The sequence below is a fragment of the Amblyomma maculatum genome, chromosome 1, assembly GCF_055883805.1.
Source record: "Amblyomma maculatum isolate TAMU_Amacu chromosome 1, ASM5588380v1, whole genome shotgun sequence".
In the NCBI taxonomy this organism is placed as follows: Eukaryota; Metazoa; Arthropoda; class Arachnida; order Ixodida; family Ixodidae; genus Amblyomma; species Amblyomma maculatum.
The window spans coordinates 358,063,496-358,079,646 of record NC_139344.1 but is presented as its reverse complement, the minus strand read 5'-3'; the positions used below and the strand labels follow the sequence as shown (position 1 = coordinate 358,079,646).

At 42.6% G+C, this 16,151-nt stretch overlaps 1 non-coding gene across 1 annotated transcript; it reads right to left on the bottom strand.

The window, feature by feature from the left end:
- Nucleotides 1–1,914: 1,914 nt before the first annotated feature.
- TRNAR-GCG (transfer RNA arginine (anticodon GCG)) lies at nt 1,915–1,985 on the bottom strand. The gene has a single exon. It is a non-coding gene; the product is annotated as a tRNA-Arg (tRNA).
- Between the last annotated feature and the right edge of the window lie 14,166 nt (nt 1,986–16,151).

Here is a 16,151-nt window from a genome sequence, read left to right as displayed (position 1 = left end):
CGCCGTGCACTGGCGGCGCCGAGAAACGCCGTCGATGCCGTCCAATGTGTTTCCATCTGTCGCCGCTACGATTTCGCGCATGAGCAGAAACCTCGCGCAAAAGGAGGATTCTATCTAATTAAAAAGGATTGAACGATTCTTTCGTATGCTTCATGCTTTCCGACAAGTTGTGGTTATTTATAATGCGGTGCTGTTTCATCGTACTAACTGCGCAAAGTTCTCCCACTGTTTTTTCCGTATTCTTTGTTGTTTTATTGTGTGTTATCACGGATTCATTTATCCCGAAATCACAATATACTGCAAACCATACTTTGTCCACTTCGACTGGCGCCACCTTAAAACAAAACATATCTATGCCAAGTTGCAATCGTGCAAGGTCGCCTTCAGGCATCTGAATCTGTAAGGAAGTCCCGGGAGGTGTGCTAGCGACAAGCAATGAAGCATAGAGCAAAGACATTCTGCGGGACCGGAGCCTACCCTAGCGAAAACATTCATAGGTACGAGTTAAACGTGGCACATATATACGAGATTATGGAATATGTGTATTATATGCGTCATACCCTAAAACATACTTGCGATTTGACACAAAGCTGAGAGCTTTAGTACGTTTCGCTTTCTTCTATGCTTATCTTATGTCGCAGAAAAGCCCGCGACAAGGAACACCACATCTTGAACTTTTACCGCCAGCACACCGAGCATTTTCTCGAAATCTTCGCTTTGCGGCCTACCCTGATAAAAACCTTATGTCGAAATGGCTCAGCTCAAAGGGTCATGTTTCTGCTATATAATATGATGGAAACAGACAGCGTCTCCCTTTATCCGGAGAAAGACCCCAAAATCTATGCAAGTGCGAGAGTTTCTGCGGTTTTGTGGTACAAAGGAAGCCTTTGAAAAAATGGGAAACAGTCCTTAGAGGACAGCTGTTTTCCGCAGGCTTTTCACTTTCGCCAGTGAAAGGCGCGTCATTCAAAGGTTGTTTCACCAAATTATACCTCGTAGGTCTTCCTGAATCCTACCCGTGGCTTTTTCCTTTGTCTGCTGAGCACTACTTAGTCTTCGGAATGTTTTCTATCCGTAATTCTCATCGTTTTAAGTTGTCACGTGGGACGAGCGGTTCAGAAGAACCAGAGCAAGGCTTAAAATGAAGAGGCACGTACGATACATAATGAAACACTCCACGTTATGAGCACCCTGGTGCGTTTCTGTTTTGCACTAGTTAGTTCACTGTGTTGCTGTCAGCTAGCTCATCTAGGCCGTTTTCTTAAGAATAGCCTTTGATTCACTGATAGAAGTCGTGCACATCTTAGCACCTGAGGGACGATTATATATTTGTTTTTTATTTGATGATATAGTTTATAACACTTGCCGTTGAGAGAAAGGGGAGGCACAGGTTTACGCAAGATAATAATGCGCAAAGCCTTTTCGCACCAGAAAAGTGAATAAAAACACATATATATGTGATCCTGATAGCCATTAATCTTAGCGTAAGCAAAATTCTTTTAAAATTAAAAACTGTAGTTTCTATATCTATAAGAAAAGAATAATGTCCACTCACGTTGTGCCCTTTCCGGGCTGCTATAAAGTGGAGAAAGGAAACCAATTACCGAAGAAAACCAGTGCAAAACGAAGCAATACACAAGCTTTGTTTAGATTCTCCCAGTCGAAGATCCAACAGAACCAGGTTACATATTCGTCAAAATATTTCATTGTTTTGTCAAAACTTCCGAATTTTGGGTAATTATGAGAGTGTTGTGTAGTACGTTTATGTTGTCTTTAGAGTTGGAGGGTATATTATTGTAACTAAACAAACTCTGGTATAACTACAGAAAGGTCTACTTGGATAATCACAGAAATTAGTAATGTAATCTTTTTAGGGGAAAGATAATTAAACACAAAGTAGAAGAAGAAACAACGTGCCGGTGGTGGGAACCGAACCCACGACCTCCGAATCGCGTCCGGTGCTCTTCCAACTGAGCTACATCGGCCGCTGTCCCCTCTGCTACTTGCTTGGGTATTTATGTTTATCTGTATACGAACCTTGAGAGTGTTCACCAGCGCCACCCTCAACCTCAGCGGCTGACGTGGAACGTCCCTTTTGTTACCGCCAGCGTCAGGTTGAACGTGATCAAGAGCGAGGGCGAAAGCTGTGCTAGAACCGTTTTACGCTACCTATGGCTTCAAGGCTGCCAGAACCGAGACCCCCGTAAGCCACAAGCAGATCAATTAAGGGGAAATGAGGGTGCTCGTTATAATTCATGAAGGAAAGAAGCCAACAGTCGGCGAGGCCAAGGAAAGCGTTGGGGATGGTACTTTATGTATTTTTTAATGTTTACTTGGATAATCACAGAAATTAGTAATGTAATCTGTTTAGGGGAAAGATAATTAAACACAAAGTAGAAGAAAAAACAACATGCCGATGGTGGGAACCGAACCCACGACCTCCGAATATCGCGTCCGGTGCTCTTCCAACTGAGCTACATCGGCCGCTGTCTCCCCTGCTACTTGCTTGGGTATTTATGTTTATCTGTATACGAACCTTGAGAGTGTTCACCAGCGCCACCCTCAACCTCAGCGGCTGACGTGGAACGTCCTTTTTGTTACCGCCAGCGTCAAGTAGAACGTGATCAGGAGCGAGGGCGAAAGCTGTGCTAGAACCCTCTTACGCTACCTATGGCTTCAAGACTGCCAGAACCGAGACCCCCGTAAGCTACAAGCAGATCAATTAAGGGGAAATGAGGGAGCTCGTTATAATACATGAAGGAAAGAAGCCAACAGTCGGCGAGGCCAAGAAAAGCGTTTGGGATGGTACTTTATGTATTTTTTTAATGTTTACTTGGATAATCACAGAAATTAGTAATGTTCTGTTTAGGGGAAAGATAATTAAACACAAAGTAGAAGAAAAAACAACGTGCCGATGGTGGGAACCGAACCCACGACCTCCGAATATCGCGTCCGGTGCTCTTCCAACTGAGCTGCATCGGCCGCTGTCTCCCCTGCTACTTGCTTGGGTATTTATGTTTATCTGTATACGAACCTTGAGAGTGTTCACCAGGTCGTTGGTTCGGTTCCCACCATCGGCACGTTGTTTTTTCTTCTACTTTGTGTTTAATTATCTTTCCCCTAAACAGATTACATTACTAAGTTCTGTGATTATCCAAGCAAACATTAAAAAATACATAAAGTACCATCCCCAACGCTTTCCTTGGCCTCGCCGACTGTTGGCCTCTTTCCTTCATATATTATAACGAGCACCCTCATTTCCCTTTAATTGATCTGCTTACAGAAAGGTCTGTTGTGACTACATGTTCACTGCTAAAACCCCCGTACTAACTCAAGTAATTGTGACACCAAAAATTGTCGGCGTTATTTCCTCTTATATCAACAGTTTCAGACAGGACTAAAATAACCTTCAAGACTATGGTGTAGTAAAAGGCTTCTTGCTTTTTAAACTGTTCTGTTATTTATTACTATAAGAATTGATGTCACAAGACCTCTTTCTTTATAGCAGGAAAGACCGGTTACATATCAGGGAATTCTGCTTTTATTTCCGTGGTTTCTTTTGTTTTTGGCTAAAGCTATTATTCATATCAGTTATAAAGGTGTGCACAACCCGTTAATAAAATTTGTTTCTTGGGTTGAATTAACGTTGTAGACTTTGAACGCTACTTTTAAAAATCAAAATTCAAAAATAAACTGAACAAAAAAATAAAAAATAACCGCTATGAGCTTACAAGAGAAGCAATACAGTGGCAAACCTTTTGGTTCTTTTTCAATTGAGTGCTCTGCAAAGTTGAAGCCAGCTCTATATTATTCGCTCTATTATTTATGTGGAGTTCTGCTGCTGTGAAGTACAGATTCAGTTCAGGACGCTATATTCAAACGTGCAAGCATATTTTGCTGACAATTGGAACCGAATGAGGGCTATTACGTTAAGCATTTCAGCATCTTTGCTCAGATTCTTTAGAAGCAGGCTAACCACATCATGCGGGTGAATTCAGTGTACGTCTGTTTTGTTGCCTGGGAATAATAATGCAGCTATACGGGCAGCCCTACGGCTGCCTATCTATATATGGCTTTCCCTAGATAAACATTTGTTTCCTTAAAATTTTCAGGCTGGAGAGATTACATGACATGCTCTTCATCTTGCGAGCTCATAAGGAATGATGTTCTATGGAATAAGTATTAGGGCTTCTTGGCTTCAATGACGCGCCTCTTTCCTCCACTTCTTGCTAGTATATTTCAGCAAAATTCGCATACCTAACCAACCTTATGTCATATTCATATCTTACATCAAAAGTGTTTTTTTTTTTACATGAGGCGCGTGCTTAAATAACCGCAATCGTATTGTTAATTTTTCTCATTCTTCGATTTTGTACACTTTCATTTCGTGGCATTGTTCACTTTACATTATCGAGGGTCACGTGCGCAGGCTTTTTGACGACCTTTCATCTTCACTGTTACCTTATGCCGGCCTAAAACTTAGGTCACAATATTTTTTAATGCATTCCTGCTACGCAAATAATAACGCGCTATGCTGGTCCCAATTTTAGCCTTTTACTATGATACTTAAACAGACAGGATATTAAGTATCATGGAAATGTTTACTTAACTAAGGTCTTCATGACTGAAGGTAACGTACCATCCACAATCATTTAACTGTTGTTTTCCTAGTCACATAGAAATCAGATATTGTGGCCCTCTTCACTTGAGAGTACTTCTTTCCCAAGTGTGCATTTCAAAATTTATTCTGAATGAAAAGTAAATAAAAGAAAGAGAACGCGTCTTTGCACCCAGCTAGAAAATGTATATATTGAACAACGAGCTGCCAATGCCTTCTACCTAAACAGAATAAATTGACTTGAACGAAACATATAAGATCTTATTAATCTGTCAACGTTGAAACAATCCAGTACATTCTTTTTCAATGGTTGGGGTACTTTAACTGAAAAAAAAAAGATAAATAAAATGCCCGCAGCATGCAAATGGTAGCAAAAAATTGCGAGGACGCTTAGTTGAGCCGTGCGAGTAGAGGCGAAAGCATGCGCATTCATTGGGCCACTTCTTATGCTCCTAGCTCGGCATCTGTCTTACGAAGTCTCGCTGGTAGTCGACAATACCATCACGAAAATAGGCATCTTCAAACAAAGTCCCTAGACTGTTGCACGCACCTGCCATAGTGTCAGAACGCGGTGCCTAACTAGTACCAGCTATGTGTTCTATCACACGTACTCAAACTCAGCGACGAACGCACGAGATTATTCGTATATACCACGCTGGCTTCAGTCATTAATAAACACTCACAACTCATTATTTAATTTTATTAGGTTGTGCGAATATTCTGAATGTTTGAATATCAAATCCAGTATCATCATATTCGATTTATTTAACAAATAAAAGAGCAGAAAATGAAAATTTTTCGAAACTGTTTAAATAGCTTGGCGAAATTCCGAATACGTTTTGAATAACTTGCACGAAATAAGGCCACAATTACCTCCGAACTCACTATCGAACGCAGAGTCAGTTGCGAACATGTGCACTTTGATGAAATAGGTTGCATTAACCTATATTACATATCCATATTAGCTGAATCAGGCATTTTCTCTAAAACTCCTTTGTTCTAGAGATCGTAGGGGAGGCTTCAAAATATCACTAGCAAAAGTCGCACAGCGCTCTAAAAATACAAAGGGAAGGTTTCTAGCAGCCGCAAGTAAATTAGGCTTTTACTCATTTCTCAGAACTACAGAAACGCTTCTTCCGATCTGCATGTAAGCTCATAACATAAAAATCATTGTCATCCTCCGCTGTAACTCCAATTAGGGGAGTGACTTTATCGTCTATGTATCAGAAAGGAGAATTTTTATTATCACCAGAGCTCGCAGCTTACTAGGTTTATAGACTTGCCCATCGTAACATGGGGACCCAAGCGCACATCGCAGTCAAAAGTTCTACATGCAGAATCAAAGTTCAAGCGCTGCTGGGTCATCTGAAGCGTTAGCATATTCCTCGACTCTAATGTCGTTTCATTAGGGAAGGCAAAAAAAAAGAGAAGCCCTCATCTTGCAAGCTCGAGTGGTAAACGAAGCACAAGAAAGCCTAAAGTTACGACCGTCACAAACTCCTGTGTATTATATGCGCCTAAGATGAGGATAGGCCTCTTTCTTCGCTTATTTTCCCTCTCTTTCCAGCATGCTACACTGCACTCTTCCTTCTTACCCTCACTACAGCATTTGCTTTGGACGGGCGTTGTTGGAGACGGAAGAGCGCCTTTGCGAAGCATAAATAGCGGACAAATACTCGACGAATGGTTTCTGCCGCGATGATGTCGATGGGCACTGCTGGTAGACGCTCGACACCAGTCTTTGCCCCCTGCTCACTTTTCTGCAAAATAGGACAAATCATTTGTCGGAATGGCGCCCTCTTAGTGTGCTCTTATGCAGAAGGCTTCCTGTTTTATGTGTTATCTTCTGAGCCCGAATCTTCAGGAGCAACGGGTTGTCGCGCGGTGCAATATGGACCGTCGTTTGGTTGCCGCGCTCGTATAATAACGCCCGCAGTTTAGAGCCGTGCGGATAGCGATGCCTGGAGCGAGACTTTCCGCGGAGAGCAACTAATTGGAGGGCCAAGCCTGAACATCCTCTCCAAATTGCGTCAGCATCAACTGCTTTTGCTCTCAACGCGACGGACACATATAAGGTCAACGACAGCTGGCGCTAATTCTTTTGAAAGGTGAAAAATTTTCTTCCATGTACTTTCAAGTTGATTTCTTCCCTAATTCTTAATGTTTCGATAAAAGCAAAGTGACGGGAATTATTGTGGAGAGTGAGCCCATTTTAAGAAAGGTCGCAGCACATTAGCATCTATTAGAGGGATGCTGTTATGCACCTTGCGTTGGGTGCCTAGATGACAGCGCGCGGCGGCACTGTCGTTGAGGCACCCTATCCTGTTTCCATTGATATCGTTGTAGCGGGGCGAAAGAGAGTCAGGAGACAAAGAGAGGTTCTCACAAACTGAAGAAGAGTCATGATCGCTACACCACTCCCTCGCGGCTCTTTTTTCTCTTCACCTGAAAAATTACTTTTGGCTCATGAGAAACATAAACCCCTCTACAACGCCCGTAGTGACATCGCGGATTTCCCTGGACATTGTTACTTACAGCGGTAGCGAACGCGGTTAAGCAACACACCCACACCTGCTTCAAGCCCAAGAGCACAAGTTGTATTTTGACATCTTCATTCCATTGATGAACCCATGATTGTAGAATCTTTGTAAGTGCATATTCACCATACAAGCGACTCATAACATTTGTCCCTCAATAAACCGAAAAACCGCATGAAATTTTGCCCTCAGTAATCGCATCAAGGAGGCTAGGTATCGTCCTTATATGTCTAGCCCGATCTCTGCACAAATATTGTAAAACATCTGCCTTAAGGGCGATTGTATTCTACCATATTGTATTGTATTGTATTGTATTGTATTGTATTATATTGTATTGTATTGCATCATATCCTTCTTTTCTTTTTCTTGTTCCACACTGCCATATAGAATTGTGTAAAAAGTTAGCATGTGCTGGCTGTCAATATTTGTCATCTTGTGCTTTCATTTTATACCCCAAACCTGCAACACCCTCCGCAAGGAGGTTAGCAGTATGTATAAAATAAATAAATAAATAATAAACATATATGCGCCGCACTATAGGGACCCTGACATGCTCTTCGCAGGACAAGTCCTGCCATGCGTTCCATTATAGCGTCATCCATCATAGCCTGGCGTAATCGGAGCCACGCAGTGGCGCGTTACCAATAGTTTTGGAGCAGTTCATCAATAAAAATTATCCCGTATGCCTGGTTTAGTTCATATTCCAGCATTCATTCGTGAGAATGACTTTTTTTGTGACATTCAAGCAGTGGACAAAATAGTGCGCGTGAAATGTGGAATGTGTCCCACCACGGTGGCTTATCGTTGGTGCGCTGGGCTACTGATAAGTGAAACATGGGTAATGCCTGCCGCGAGAACTGTATTTCGACAGATGCAATGCACAAGCCATCCGTGTGTAGTGCGAGTCTAGCGCTCGTTAAAGAACCCCAGGTACTTGAAGTTCCCTTAACCCTTCCGTTATGGCGCCCCACAAGCCCTATGGGATTATTGGACGTTAATTGCTATTGACCAAACCAAATGCGTAAGCAGTAATATCTAGGTATATAATTTACATACACAGCGTGTCTTTCTACTGTTTTAATGGTGCACAATTCTTAAGTGTATCCTGCACCCGCTGTAGTAGACTGAACGTAGTTTCAAACATAAAACTCATTTTACATTTGGATGGACGAGGTAGATGGAAGGAGAGCGGGAGGGGCGAGTTTAATGATCAAACCACTCACACAAGAATAGCAACAGAACAACACTCAAGCAAGACCAGGATACAGAGCGCTGTGGTGACTAATTCCTCAAGCTTTCTAGACAGAGGTGACAAAGAAAAATGCGATCATGGACGCCTCCCCTAGCAAGGACGCTCCACGTGTTGTATGGTCGGGCTTCCGCCTGAGAAGCAACTAAATGACGCCGTAATATAATATAGTACAACGATGAATCCCACTGCCGTATTTTTTTCCCACCCACGTACAGGCTCGTGAAGACGGTAAGAATTTGGCACAGATGAGCATGTGTGAGCCGTGGTCTGCGCACTGGTGTTTGTCGCAATGTTAGGTACAATATTGTCATAGGTCTGAAAAACACTGCTACAACCGGGCACCGAACAAATGGTTGTTTTCCAGCGAGCCGCTCCATTTCCGCAGTAGCTACGGCTTTAATTTCTGAAACAGCAAAATAGGACTTGCGAAGCCACAAGTAATTTGCTCTCTCTCGCCACTTGCGGTCCAGCGAAAAAGGAAAGCGTCCCTACAAAATGCAAATGAGGACAGCACTTGTGAAGATTGTATAGGAGCATAGACGGAAAGACCTAGAACACCGTCAGCACCCGATGGAGCACCTTCGTGATTGGCAGCACTTCCTTTGGTGGCACGGGTGTCAGCGCCCTAGTGGCACCGCCCCATAATTGCAGGTTTGGTTTACTGCAGGTCAGGTTGACAAGCCCATTAGGTTCCCGAGGTTTTAACTTGCCTATAGTGTAGTAAATCTGTTGCTCTAGAAACAATAGCATCACTGGGCACAATCTCGGCCTAGATACTCCAAAGCATCGGTTCTGAAATCTATTAGGAGCTATGGGGTGGCATTCACTCTGCAAGTTCGAGAGCTGCCTTAAAGAAGGGATAGACCACTTATCATATGTCCGCTCAGTATAAGTAGAGCAGGCTGCTGTAGCTCGCGCGTTAAATTATTAATCGCAGTCTTCGATTCTTCGATGCTTTGTGAATGAACATATGCAATTCTTTTGTCACATTCTTATTTCAGACCAATGCTTAATGGAAACCCCAAGCTGGATAAATTTTATATAACGAAGTGGTTAGGCACTGCAATCCGAAAAACCTCGGCCATTCAGAGGAAAAAGACAATAATTGAGCTCTCCCAGAAACTCCGTAATTAAAGAAAACTTCTTCGTACCCCAGTGTTTGAAAGTTGTAATATTTGGCCTCTTGTGGGTTACCCTCAACGTTTTTAAGGCAGACTTCTCCGGAAAATTATTTTGGGTATACGACGGTAATGAATGCTCTCGTAGAAATCTACAAATAATCGTAATGTTATTAACACTTCTCCGGAAATTATTCCATGACAAAATTGTTTTAATAAGCTGTGTAGCTTACGGCAGGTGCAGCGGAAACCTTGTTGCTGCTACTGATTTTAAGCAACAGGAGTCAATTAAGTATTAGCGGCAGAAGATTGCTAATTATGCATGGCATGCTCTATTAAGGTTCTGTCCTACGCACTTCGGAAAATGTACAATGCGAAGTAATATTCGTGACATTTTCCTTTATATGCATCGATTCATGTGTTTTGCATTTGAAACCTTCTGTAGCCTTTTGAATTTAGTACGTCTGTGATGAGATGGAACGCAACTCTTCTAGGGCAATGATAGCTTCTAGAAAGAAGACTTCAAGCTGTAGCTTTTGCTTCCCTTCGATGAGTTAGGATTCTATTAGGTCAAGCGTTGTCTCAAAACGAAGTTTTGTCTCAAAAGCACGATGAAATTAAACAATAATCTTGGACAGCAATGAACAAATTTTTGAAACCTTGGCCCGTACTAGAAATATTATTCATTACTCGTCGCAAAAACACACATCGCCCACCTATCACCTATTAGCCATTTTTAGGACAAACCACCTGTTAGCAAACAAAATTTGATATTTTCTGCCTTTCGTACCCTATGCCAACACAACTAATATTTTATATTGAAATACGTTAATGACAAAGTACATTTCACTGTTCTCTACTATACTCCACAAAATAATCTTCTGCCGATTTCGTCAGCAAACACTGAATTTCCGTTGTGAGCAATTTGACATTATCAGCAATGTTTCGTATTTGAATAACTGAAATAGTTATATCATCGATTACACACTAAATTTTCCTAAATTGCATAATAAAGCATTGACTTTTCATTGTGAACATATCGACACCTTTGATCCTTCTCTTTAAGGCTTTAATTTCTTCTTCTATAAATATTTTTTTATCAATTAAATTTCTCTCAATTTTCTTTTTTAGCATTATTAAGTATTTGCTTTTTATTTTGAGCATTTTTACAACATTGGATACCTCTTCTTCAATTTTTCAATTTTTCTATTATGTTATTGATTAATAAGGCAGTCTAAGTATTCTTAAATACCATAATCAATCATTGGCTTTTCATTTGGGCATTTTATCACATTTAAACAATTCTTTCAGTTTGTTAACATTTCCTTCAATAATCGATACATTATATGTATTTTATCGCACTGTTATTGCATATCGCATAACTATTAACCATTAATCAATATAACAACAAATTACTACGATACAATGTTTTTTCAACGTAGCCTCCGGTTATTTCCGACAAGCTCTACCGACAACTGTGCGATGTCAGTGCACGTTAAAGGACCCCAGGTGGTCGACATTTCTGGAGTCCTCCACTACGGCGTCTCGCATAGCCTGAGCCGCTTTGGGACGTTAAACTCGACCCAAACGAAACCAAACTAATACAACTTCAACGCCGATGACTTTTTGGCTGAACCGGTATAAGTTCTCGCTTAAAAATTACTTCCCTCATCTAAAGTATTATGCAGCACAGGCGAGTGTACTCATAAAATGCACCATCCCAAGGGCAATGTTACTTTGGTCATCACTTTCACGGTGCGTTTCAAGCCACATGCATTGTAATTCAGTGCAGTGGTTTCTCTGCTGCCCATTTATCTTTTGCCACTGTTGAATAACCCATTTTGTGAAGAATGATGGTAAAATGACGGACTGTAACCAGTTATAAAACAAAAACCGTGAAAAATGTACAGAATCACAGCCCCATACACACAATTAATATCCGTTCCCGCCTAACATCAGTAGTTACGAAGGAGATATATCATATGCTAAGGTGGCGAGTTGTACTTGAGTGGCACATAACCAATTCAAGAATAGATTGGGATTCCTACAGAATACAACTTTAATCCTACAGACGCAATAGTAAATTATTCAGAGTAAAATGGGCCCAATAGTAGAAGTAATGTGTCTGCACAATTTGGTGTTCTTTATGTCTTGTAGGGATTAACACAGCAACTCGATGCAGGCTATGAGGGACGCCTTTGTGGACATCTTGGGAAATTTGGACCATGAGGGGATCTCTGACTTCGCGCAGCACATGGGAGACACAATTTTTGCCTCCATCGAAAAACGGCAGCCTCGACCATAATAGAACCTGCGCGTCCAGCAGCCTTTAGTTCTTCGCTTACAGCAGAGACTGCGCTTCCTAAGAAGATGCTTTTGCAAAAACGTTTAGAACAATGAGCAAAAAGAAAGGCTAACATGCAATCCACAGAATATCATAAATGTGCGCGGGGTGGCTTGGTTTGCGCGAGTTAGGGAAACGGTACTGTCTGGTTGTGGCGAGCCGTCGTGATTTCTACCAAAGCGCAACGTTTTCAAGCAGCAAGCAATTACCTAGGCACTAGGCCGTCTGCAGGATGTCTTTGCGGCACAAAACCTGGCATGTGTTTAACTCGCTCCTAACCGACATCAATTATCCGCGGCCTCCTGTACTGCAGAAACTAGGTGTCGCAGACGCCTTAGTCCTTTTTTACGGAGCTTCAAAACTAGGACTCTTTCGTCTGGGTTAGGTGCGGTAAGAAAGGAACAGCACTAGAGAGCGCAACTAAACGAAGTCGTGTGGCTGATACGGCGCTCTCATTCGTGGCCATCGGGAAATGTGCCCATGGCTTATCATGATGAAGCGCTTTTCGCCGCGGGTAAACGGGTCGCTAAGTGCTCCCGCTGACGTCTACTGCTGTGAATTTTAACTTTCGAGTTTCGTTCGTTATCTTGCAATCTTCGGCGAGGCTTGTGCTCTGCATCACGGAAGAAAGCGCACGTTCATGCCAGCGAGATAGTGGCAGGTACACTGCATGTTTTAGTCAGCTTATAGATAATGAGCTTCCTGTGGCAAGGGTAAGGTCAATGTAACAGGTCCCGTTACCTCGAAGAAAGAGCGTGCAGCTGCCTATTGCGAGTGGCATCAACTCCATGATGATGATGAACGATGCAGAGGGCCCCTGCGAACGTGCGGTAAAATATTAAAACACAAAAAATAAGATTACTCCAAAGAACTATAAAGTAAATATAGCATTCACGCTCAGGAATTATTGCAGTTTTCGTTTCTTGCGTAAGAAAGAAACATGTCATAATTATATTAATCTTTTAACGGACTTCTAACGACCTCTCTCGGCCATTTAGTATCCGCTGCGTAGTTTTCCAAAGCTCAGATATGGCTCAGACCAAAGCTTTTTCATCCGCGGGGCAGGTGCGTCGTCGGCCCCGGTTCAACGTTCAACTTCGCGTGCTGCGTACTAAAGAGTGGATTATCTGTATCAAATAATCAGTATTTCGTTCTGCTGGTTATGGTAGAGCTTTACAGCAAGGCGGAGACTATGTGTGCTCGTTTAGAAACTGATTGCCGCTGCATGTGCGCATTTCCGGACAATGGGACAATGTTGCGTCAAAGCTCGGCGAATCGCCTCAGACATCTCGGCTTCCCAGGTACGCCGAAAAAGTGGTGGCTTGTTTTACGGATACACGTCAGCATGAGCGGTGTATCACTGCATCTGTTTTAATTGAACGGTGAAGGCAAGATTTTGGAAAGTGGATAAGTGGAACGCGCCAAAGTCAGGAAAACAGCTGTGCCATAAATGAGGGAAAGAGACGCAACATAAGTGTACCCTTTCATATAGAGCAACCTGATAGAGTCTGGTTCCAGATAAAGTATCTGGAAGATGTGATTTATCTGGAACTTATGTAGTACCAGAGACGTCTATGAGGGACCGAAATTAAGTGTGTACAGGACTATAGCGTGCACTCCACATACGTACAGAACGATAGCTTTTTCCCATCAGCAGGAAGGCATCAAAATAACATATCTGCAGCATGCAGCGGTTGAACATTAGTAATGGGCTCCTTTTTTTCAGTTCGGGCTCGAAAACAACGCTTTTACGGAGCGATTATCGAAAAGTAACATAATAGTGTTACGAACTAAGTATTTTGTTTTTTATCGTTCTCTCTTATACTACTACAAAACACTTCTGTTACGGAGCGAAAACATTATTCGGGCTTCGACTTTAATAAAAGGCTGCAGTTGAGAAGATATTCCTAGGAATGATAATAAGCTTAATAGTTCAGAAATATTAGCCAGTAGAAACATTAGCATAGTAGTGTATATGTAATTCGTGTGGTTTGGTTCAGAGGTTATAAACTCAGACAGGGACATAGTCTATGAGGACCGACGTATGTATACTAGCTTATGGCGCATCAGATTAACTAATGAAATTTCAGGGCACTCCTAAGTATATATGAAATCTAATATGCGACAGCATTGGCAAATAGAGTGTGCGCTATTGCTATGCAACGGCTTTTTTAGTTGCGTGAACTAGAAAAACTAATTAGCAGTGCCAGTTTGTTATTACGCTAAGTAGTGCGAAGTAGTTGAGGTTTGCACTAGTGCTTGCTAATGTTTCCGAATTTCAGTAATGCTGCTGCAACGTATTGTTTGGCTGCTGTTCAGTAAATGACTTAGGCAGCCGCATAGGGCCCCCAAACTACACCACTAAACGAACACTCCTTGGCGGTGTAAAGGAAGAGCACGTGGTTTGCAGCCGAAAGGGTACTGGATTACTTCCCGCAGGACTACATTTAGTTTCCAGAAGAGCGCTTTTCTTCCTCGAGACGCACTCCTGAGCAGTGATTGAATGACCTCAAGCCCTATCTTATCCTTGATGCGAGGACTCTTAATTTGTTGTGGCCCCGTATTCCGCGGAAAATGTGTGCTCTAACGCAATTGCATTAATACCAGACAAACATTAGATATGGATGGAGTTATTTAAAGTGCTTAGTAACGTTTTTAGTTATCGAACAAAAAGTAGCAAGATGGGGTGATTCATGTAAGGACAACAGAAAGACCAGTTTCTGAGCAGCAAGCAAAACCAGCCGCAGTATTGGCCAGATGAGATACGCAGAGCTAGAGTGAGACAGGAAAAGATAGGGAAAGCCGCACACCGGTACGTGTGCAGTATCTCGTTTCACCGCTGTCGAAATTGAAGTCATCTCTCATATAGCGCCCCATCATCATTAAAAGGTCATCTGCGGATGGACGCGACATGTCTAAGAAGACGTAAGCATGCCTTTCCCTTGTATTGCTTGACATACCCAGCGACGTCGAATCCTACTCCGTGCTATCTTGCCTCCCCTTGACGTCCTTTCTTCCTATTTGATCTTCGCTCTAAGTATGTCTGCGTCGACAGCGCGCCGCTTCTTTAGAAGCAAGAAAATAGATCTGTATTCGTCTTTCTAGTCTTTTGCTTGTGCCCATTTCAGTCGCGAAGTGCCCGCATCATTGGCGTTCCTGGCTACTCGGCCTTCGGCTAATGCTACTGCAGCTTCACTGGCTTCTGCGGACGCCAGCCTCGAAGGCGTGACGCCAGAAGATGCATGTGGGGGCGTCGTCTCTATCGGCGTATCGGGTCATCAGCTCTGCCTTGCAAATTGCGGGGCTATGCCTGAGCTCCCACGACGAGGCCACAAAGAGCTACCAGAGGGCGCAGAGAAGCCACCCGCGGCGCACAATAAGTGTCCTCACTGGGCCCTGGGGAGATGTATACGGTCGATACCGCGTGTGAAGGGCGTCGCAGACTGTTAGTAGGAATGGATGGCGCGAAACGGTGGAATCACGAGCGCGAAGGGTTTCGTTCACTCGTTTCGAACGCAATGCGTTTCTCGGTTCACCGAGCTTTTCTTTCTTCGATCTCAGCCCACAGCAATGGCGTTTCAGCCAGCACTGAACAAATCAACACCGGGTTGAAACGGTTTCATTCAAAATGCCAGCTATTTTATGATCGTTTAATTTTATGTCAATAAGAACTATTTCCTATTTTTCTGTTCTCCGTTTTCACCGTTGATGTCATTCGGGCGAGCTATACAGAAGACTACTTTGGTAATGACGCTTTATTCTTCAAGCAAAATCTGCTTTTAATGTATTTCCACTCTCCACAGCCTGCATATTTTCAATCAAAATTTTAGGTTATGCTCTAATTACATGGTATTATTTTGCAGGTCCCAGGGCACTAGTATGAATGCCACCATAGTAGAGTTCTCTATGCCGGATGACTAGATTATTTTGAGTCAATGCGAAGATGCCTATCCGCGTAGGTTTTCTGAAGATGATGTTTCATCGGTCTTCAAAACGTTACTTCTTTCCCTCTCAAACAAAGCACTGAGGGTAACAAAATGTGGGATGTAATATGTACTACCAGCTACAGTAGCGGCATTTGAATAGCTGAGACGAACGATAATAAGAGGTATTTGCTCACCATCTCAATGAATACTCATACAACAGCTTCTGGAGGAACCTGCTTTCCCGCATTCATTGGTATCCGGAGAAGCTAATCTTTGCTGCATATTGTTTCGTATAGACAGGAACTAAATCCTTGCGAAGATAACATTATTTTGCAAGCGCTGAGCGTAACGAAAAG